This window comes from Vulpes vulpes, chromosome X (assembly GCF_048418805.1).
Source record: "Vulpes vulpes isolate BD-2025 chromosome X, VulVul3, whole genome shotgun sequence".
Classification (NCBI taxonomy): Eukaryota; Metazoa; Chordata; class Mammalia; order Carnivora; family Canidae; genus Vulpes; species Vulpes vulpes.
Genome location: NC_132796.1, coordinates 9179136 through 9186692, shown reverse-complemented (window position 1 = coordinate 9186692; position 7557 = coordinate 9179136).

Below are 7557 nucleotides of genomic sequence, written 5' to 3'. Positions count from 1 at the left end.
CTTTGGAAAGCTGCAGGTGTTACAACGTATCGTTCTTGTAACCTCCTAAAAATAAGGATATATTTTTATGTGATCCTAATAGCTTATCGCCCTTAAGCAAGTCGACAACATCTTGATAGCATACACTATCTAGTCCACATTTGAACCACCATAATCTTACCCTGTATCAGTCCTCACCTGCCACGTAACAAGCACGCAGACTCCTGCTCGGTGCCTTCGTACAACAGCCATTTACTTAGCCCGGAGGTTTGCTCTGCAGGCTGGGCTCGGCCGGGCGGTTCTGGCTTCCATTGGGTTCTCTCCTGCAGTGATGGACGGTGACAGGTCAGCTGGGCCTTTCTGCTTCTGGGGTGCTGGAGGCAACCGAGCCTTGCACCTCTCCTCAGCTAGCGGGCTTGTCTGAGATTTCCCACGTGCAACTATGTTAGCTTGTAGGCCAGTCTTCTCGATGATCACAACACTCTCCTGGGCCCCCCTCCCTGTTTCTCCATTTAGCTTCATCGTTTCTGCACGACCTCCGTTAGCCACCACGGCGACACCCTGACTCCGGAGAACAGTTCTGTCTGTCGGGCTGGCTGCACGTGGCGTTCTCAGGCAACCTGTGCTTCGAGCCAGTGTCCCGTCCTTTGTCAGCCTGCTCACTTCTTGGCAACTGCTCCGGGCCTTCAGCCACGCAGCCACAGGAGGCAGTGCTCCTAGCGACAGAAGCCACCGCACCTAAGCAGGCGAGTGTAGCCAACACCCCGACCTGGGGGCTTTGAAGACCACCCACTTCCCCTTAATTCGCGGGGCCCAGCCTGACTGTTGGGGACCTGAAACCACCCCCTTTAATTCCTCATTTTCTTTCTGCCCAGCCTGGCTTCCTGATCTTTCTCTCCCCTCCCCTCCCCTGCACTTGGTGCCCTCAGGAGACACTTCCAGTGCGTGGCAACCTCTACTACACGTGAGCCAAGACCATAGCAGAGGAACTTCGGGTGGATTCAAATGAGGGCTATTAGTCAATATCTGACTTTTTTACATCGGGCAACAGGTGACTTTGCATCCTTCATACGTCCACAGGGCACGACCTGCCGTCTAACATGGGGTGGTTTCAGGATGCGAGCTCAGGACTCCAAGTCAAAGAGCAGAGCCGCATTTCTGCCTCCCGTCCTTCCCTGTCCATGCGCCCCTGAGCAGATCCCCCAGCCTCTCTGAGAATGCTCTTGGTAAATGAAAAAAACAGTGTGGAAGCCTAGGGAATCGTTTTTAAAAACTGTGGTGAGAGAACTACCCTCTTAACTTTCCAAGTGTACAGTGTTGGTAAATATAGGCACAGCGCTGTGTGGCGGATCTCTAGGACTTCCTCATCTTGCACAACTGAAATTTCATCGTTCCTAGAAACCTGCCCATTTGCCCGCCCTGGCTCCTGGCAGTCCCCACCCTGCTCCCTGCCTCTCTTGGTTCCACCACTCTAGGGGCCTCCTGGAAGTGGAGTCGAGCCACATTTATCCTGCTGTGAGTGGCTTATTTTACTCTGCAAACTGTGTTCCAGATTCATCCATGTTGCATGTGGCAGGCCTTCCTTTTTTACGGCTGAACAATGTTCCAGTGTGCGTGTGTGCACGCGCGTGTGTGTCTTGCATGTCTGTGCTACCAGTTGCATTTTCTTTGTGTAGTCATCTGTCGATGGACACTTGGGTTCCTTCCATGTCTTGGCTGTTGTGAACGGGGGTGGGGGGGCTACGAACATGGGGGTGCGGATCTCAGGAGCCATTAAGACGCGGAGAGCCAGGAAGCAGCGGCCCGGGGAGCACCGCGTCTGATTCAGGGAGGTGCCACCGCCGGCTGCGGGGGGGCCCGGGTGGGTCTGCCCTGGGGGGGGGACTACGCAAACAAGGCCCCTTGGGGCTCAGGATGGGGGGGCTCGCCTCTGGCTACGGTGGGAAAGTCTGCACCTTCTTGCAAACGCATTTGGTTTTGCTCAATCTTAAAATAATCGCAGCGAACAGTCATTAGGGCTTGACACGTGTCACACACGTTCCCGAAGACCTGTTGACCTGCGCGTTTCCCAGGCAGCCACGTGGCGGGACATGGGCCGGAAAGCCGCCGCCCAGAGGATGTCTCTTATTAGGCCTCAGCGCAGGTGCTGCTCCCTCCGAGCCAACCCCCCTCCAGCGCGCACCACCTGCCGCCGACCCCTGCCGCTGGAGCCTGTCCCCAGGGAACCGACGCCGCCGGCCACAGCCCCCGATTGCCACCCGGATAGGGATCGGGATCCAGATGGGGATCGGGGTCGGGATCGGGAATGGGGTCCGGATCGGGGTCCAGATTGGGACCGGGGTCCGGAATGGGGTCGAGATCGGGATCGGGATCAGGATCGCCTGCCCTGGGCTGCTGGGCTCTTGCCATTGCGGGTGAGGGTCGCCTTAAACGCAGCTGGAGCTCATGCCCGAAGGTCTTGGGAGAGCTTTCGAGATCAGCAAAGAGCATCCTTGTGCGGCCCCAGCGGGGGGACCCCCTGCCCCCCGGAGCCCAGCTCCCAGGGCTTCTCTCCTCCCGGGGAGGAGGCGACACCCTCCGGTCTCAGCTGACCTCACCCTTCTAGCAAGACACTTTACTCATAAAAACAACTCCTTTTACTGGGTGACGGGCACCAAGGGGGACACTTCACAGGATGAGCACTGGGTGTTATGCTATATGTTGGCAAATTAAGCTCCAGTAAAAAAAACATACAAAAATAAACTAAAAAAAAAAAAAAAAAAAAAACCTCCTTTTTTGTCACACACAGGTGGCCCTGAAACCATATCAAACCAGAATCTACAACAGCTAGTCTTTTTTTTTTTTTACATCTTATTTTTTTAAGCGCTCCCTGCTCCCAAGGTGGGAGTTGAACTCACCACCCCGAGATCAAGCATGGCATGCTCTACCCTCTGAGCCAGCCAGGGCCTCCCAAGAGAGTGGCTTTATCCCCGTCTTACGGATAAGAAAACCAAGGTGCATAAACATTAGGTGCCTCACCCAAAGTCACCCGCAGGACACCACAGGGCTGGGGGAACAAAAGCGGAATATGGATTTATCACTCTGTTAAGCAGAAGAGTCTTACTGACTAAAAAATGACTTCTGAAATCTAAAAAACAAACACCTAACTGCAAAAAGATTCCTTTTATTAATGAAAACTTTTACAGTAATAAAAGCCCCTGTTTATTTATAAAAGCAAGGCCCTGTAGGAAAACTTTCTTAATAAAGCTTGTGATAAAGAGCCACCGTAAAAATACTTGCCTGCAAAAATAATTCTATGTATCATTAAATCTGAAAATTAAAAAAAAATCATTTATAGCTCAGCAACCACGGATCCGTCCCAGGAGAGTCGTGTTCGGCATTGAATTATGAGTCTCTCATTCCCAGCGCTACCTGGTGGGGCCTTCCGTGCTCGCACTACTTGAAAGCAGCTAAAATTAGAGAATTAGCATAAAGCTGGGACCTAAAGGGCTATTTGGAGCCCAGGGTTTATTACTTTTATTCATTCCATAGCAAACATTTAATGAGTACCTGCTCTTTGCCAGGGGTATTCTGTGCTCGAGAATAAATAGAAATAAAACTCGTCTCTGTCCTCAAGGAAGTCAGTCTTTCATTGAGCTAAAGACCCACCTTGTACTGCTCAAGAACAAAGGCCAAAGGTCCGCGGAGCTGGACGGTGGCAATTGCCTGGGCAGTTCTGCTGGGTTGACAGGCCGGGGCTTACGGCAGCGAAGGGTTGAAGGATGGATGGGGAAACTGAGGCTTGGGGAGGTTGAGAACTTTGAGAGCTTCCCAAGGGGATGTAAATCACAGGTTCAAGACCCAGAGCCGGAAGCCAGAATCGGAGCTAAAGTGGGGCTGAGTCTCTGAGCTCACGGGCCACCAACTCACTGGCATGTGTCAGATGGTTCCGAGATGCTCCCACCTGTTCCTGGAAAGGATTAGATTCTGACGATTGTTGATGAACTGGTCCATAATATGGTTTCAGGGTGATATTTATTTATTTATTTATTTATTTATTTATTTATAAGATTTTTGTTTATTTATTCATGAGAGACACACAGAGAGAGGAAGGGACACAGGCAGAGGGAGAAGCAGGCTCCATGTGGGGAGCCCGATGCAGGACTCGATCCCAGACCCCGGGGGTCATGCCCTGAGCCGAAGGCAGGCCCTCAACCGCTGAGCCCCCCAGGCGGCCCCGATGGAGCCAGTTTGTAAGCCACTGACTTGGAAGTTTGGAAAAGCTTACTTCCACATTCATTTGCTTGTTGATCAGTCGTCCAAATGTTATACATAGATTTATATAGATTTTTTTTGTGCATTTGGTTAGCAGTGAGGACTAGATTCTGCCCACTTCATGTATTGGCTGGTGGATCAAAAACCCGGCGGCCTAAGCCAGTTTCCGTATTTTAACAATTGCCCTGGTGATTCACACCCACGTCAAAGCTTATGTCAATAGGGAAAGAAGGTCCTTGGCATTTCAGTTCAATCTTTTTTTTAAAAAAGACATTTATTTATTTTATCTTTTGAAGTAATCTCTACACCCAACGTGGGGTTTGACTCATAATCAAGAGTCACACACTCCGCCAACCGAGGCAGCCCCACATCCTAAGAAAAACCCCATTTATATGGTGGCTGCTGTATACACCAGGTATTGTTCGAAGCATCAGGAATACGAATATGAATAAGATGTAGGTATTTTCCCAAGAACAGATTTAAAAATGAAACCTAAAAATATAATACCGTGTGAGTAATGCAGTAATGGAAGTATTGACCAGAAGAGGGAGTGTTGCTCTTTAGGGTTGGAGGGCCAATGGCAGACGGCTGTCTGGGGAGGTGACCCCTGAGGTGTGATTTGAAAATCAAATAGAACCATTACTTGGATAAAGCAGAGAAAAGGCTTCAAGATGGAGAGTTATTTTCCTTTAAAAAAAAAAAAGGTCACTTCGAATTATAATTACAAATTCAAGAAGTGTTTTTCTTAAATCAGTCATTATTACACTCTTAATCTGTACTTACTCCTGGGTTTCCCCAGGCACCTGTGACCTCTACTCTGCCTTCTGTTCCATATTCTCAAAGACAGGAAAAAATGTCTTCCTGAATTTAGTTATTTTTTTCCATTATGTTATTTTATTTGAGATACATTCAAGTGTGATTCAGTGAGATTTTTACATGATTAAATGTTATAATTATAATGTCTTATTTCATACCCATTCGCCTTTAACAGTATAAATATTGTGTAATAGAAAAATAATTCTAAAATATAGAGTCATCTTTCACTCATAACAACATGAATGGGAGACATATACAGCCTTGGTTTCAAGAATAAACTTTTTTTTTTCTTTTCAAACTGCAATTTACTCCCAGGAATGTAATTCTTATTTAATGAACCTGAAAATAAGTGGTAGTTTTACCCCACCCCACAGTAGACAGGGCGATTTACATATACTGTCCTATTTCCCTGACCCCACCAACGGTGTGGCTGTAGAAGGGATCGACTTGGTAGCAACCAACCATGGCCTGGCTGTTCTTGAGCCTACCTAGGAATGCAGGACTTTTCCTTCCTGCTAATGTCTCACCCAGTTTCTCCTGGGAGTCCTTGATGGCATCTCACGGGAGTTGACCGACAGTCCTGCCCAGAACATGGGACATCCGCCGTGTTCTTCTGCTTCAGTTCACCCTTGTTGTGATCTGCTCCCTATAAGCTGGTGGGGAGCACCTCAGTTTTTCCCCAGGCCACTTCACCGCCATGCGATCTGTGTCCTGGCCAAGGGTGTGCCCCCCAAAGAGTCCCAAGTGGACCAGAGGCAGAAGGAGTATAACTTAGAAGTGATACAAATCACCATCGCCAACCTGTCCACACTTTGCCATCTGAGCCTCTACAAATTCTGCTCATTCCACAGGATCTGATGGGCGATTCGATGTTGAGGAAGTGGTCTACATCTCTGGGGAAAAATAAAAGTAGATTCCTACCTGACATCATACAAAAAAAGTGGATTTCAGGTGGATCAAAGGCCTAAATACGAATGGTGGAACTATAAAGTAAATAGAAGACGGTGTGGGAAAATACATCTCTCAGTAGGGGCTGAGGAAGGACTTTTAAACTAAACCCTGGAGGCATTCATCATATATTTAAAGATTGGTGTGTGTGGTTATTTCCACACTAAGGTTTTCTGTTTTCAAAAGGAAACTATGGGCAAAGATCACTAATGATGGATTGGAAAAAGATATTTACTATGTCCCAAACCAATGAGGACCTTCTATATAAATATATTTTATTTTATTTATTTATTTTTAAAGATTTTATTTATTTATTCATGAGACACAGAGAGAGAGAGGCAGAGACACAGGCAGAGGGAGAAGTGGGCTCCAGGTAGGGAGCCTGACGTGGGACTCGAACCCTGGACCCCAGGATCACGCCCTGAGCTGAAGGCAGACGCTCAACCACTGAGCCACCCAGGTGCCCCTATATAAATACATTTTAAAAATCTGTAAATTAACATAGAAAAATAGAAAACTTAAGTGAGAATTGGGCAGAAGACATGAAAGGAAATTAAAGGAAAAAGGACCCAAATGGTCACTGACCATATGAAGAGAAGCTCAACCCCTTTATCATTCAGAGAATGCAAATTAAAAAAAATACAAATCCATCAAATAGGCAAAGTCAGAAAGCTGGATAACGCACATCATTGGTGGGATACATCATTCAATGCCCTGTCGGAGTGTAGACAGGTGCCACCATCTTGGTCACATTAAGTATACCTTGTGATCCAGTGTGTGTGTATATGTGTGTGTTTGCCTTGTTGCTCCTTTCTCAGAAGTCCAGGGAGTACTAGAGGAGTAGTCCAGTAAAGTCTGATTCAACAATATAGCTTTACATAGCTCTGGAAAATAAAGGGGGAGAAAAAAGGGCCACAGAATCTGGGAAGAAATGAGTGGGTTCCACTTCCAGCTGAATAACTTAGGAGCAAGCAACCTGAGTCGACTCATCCCCCTTCTCATAAATACTTGAGAAAGCCATGGTTACACTGGTTAAAGTTCAGCATCTTTAATAATTCATCTGCCAGTTGAATTATTTGATCTAACCCAATCTTGAAGTCATAACTTGACTCTAAAATGAGTGCGACGAGAACAGTCATATTGCCACAGAAAGCTTACCTATGGACTTAGCACTAATAAAATTCTGACCTGCACAGGTCAGAACATCATAATTATTGGCATTTGCAGCCCCAGAGGAACTTGGCATATTAACAGGGAAATATGTCTAGAGAATGGGCCTGGGCCAGGGCAGAGAAGGCTGAAGGCCGGGAGTCCTGAAAGCCTTTCAAGTCTGCATTTCAAGTGTCTACACTATTTCTTCTGTCCAGAGGAATATGTGATCTGTTGAGTTTGTGGCTGAGGGAAGAGCCCTAGCGGGCATGGTGGAGAGACCCTAAGATGGTCCCCCATGATTCCTGCTTCCTAGCATTCACACCCCAGACAGCCCTCTCCTCTTGAGTGTGGGCAGAACCTGTGACATGCTTCTAAGCAACAGAATGTGGCAACAGTGAAGTAATTTTG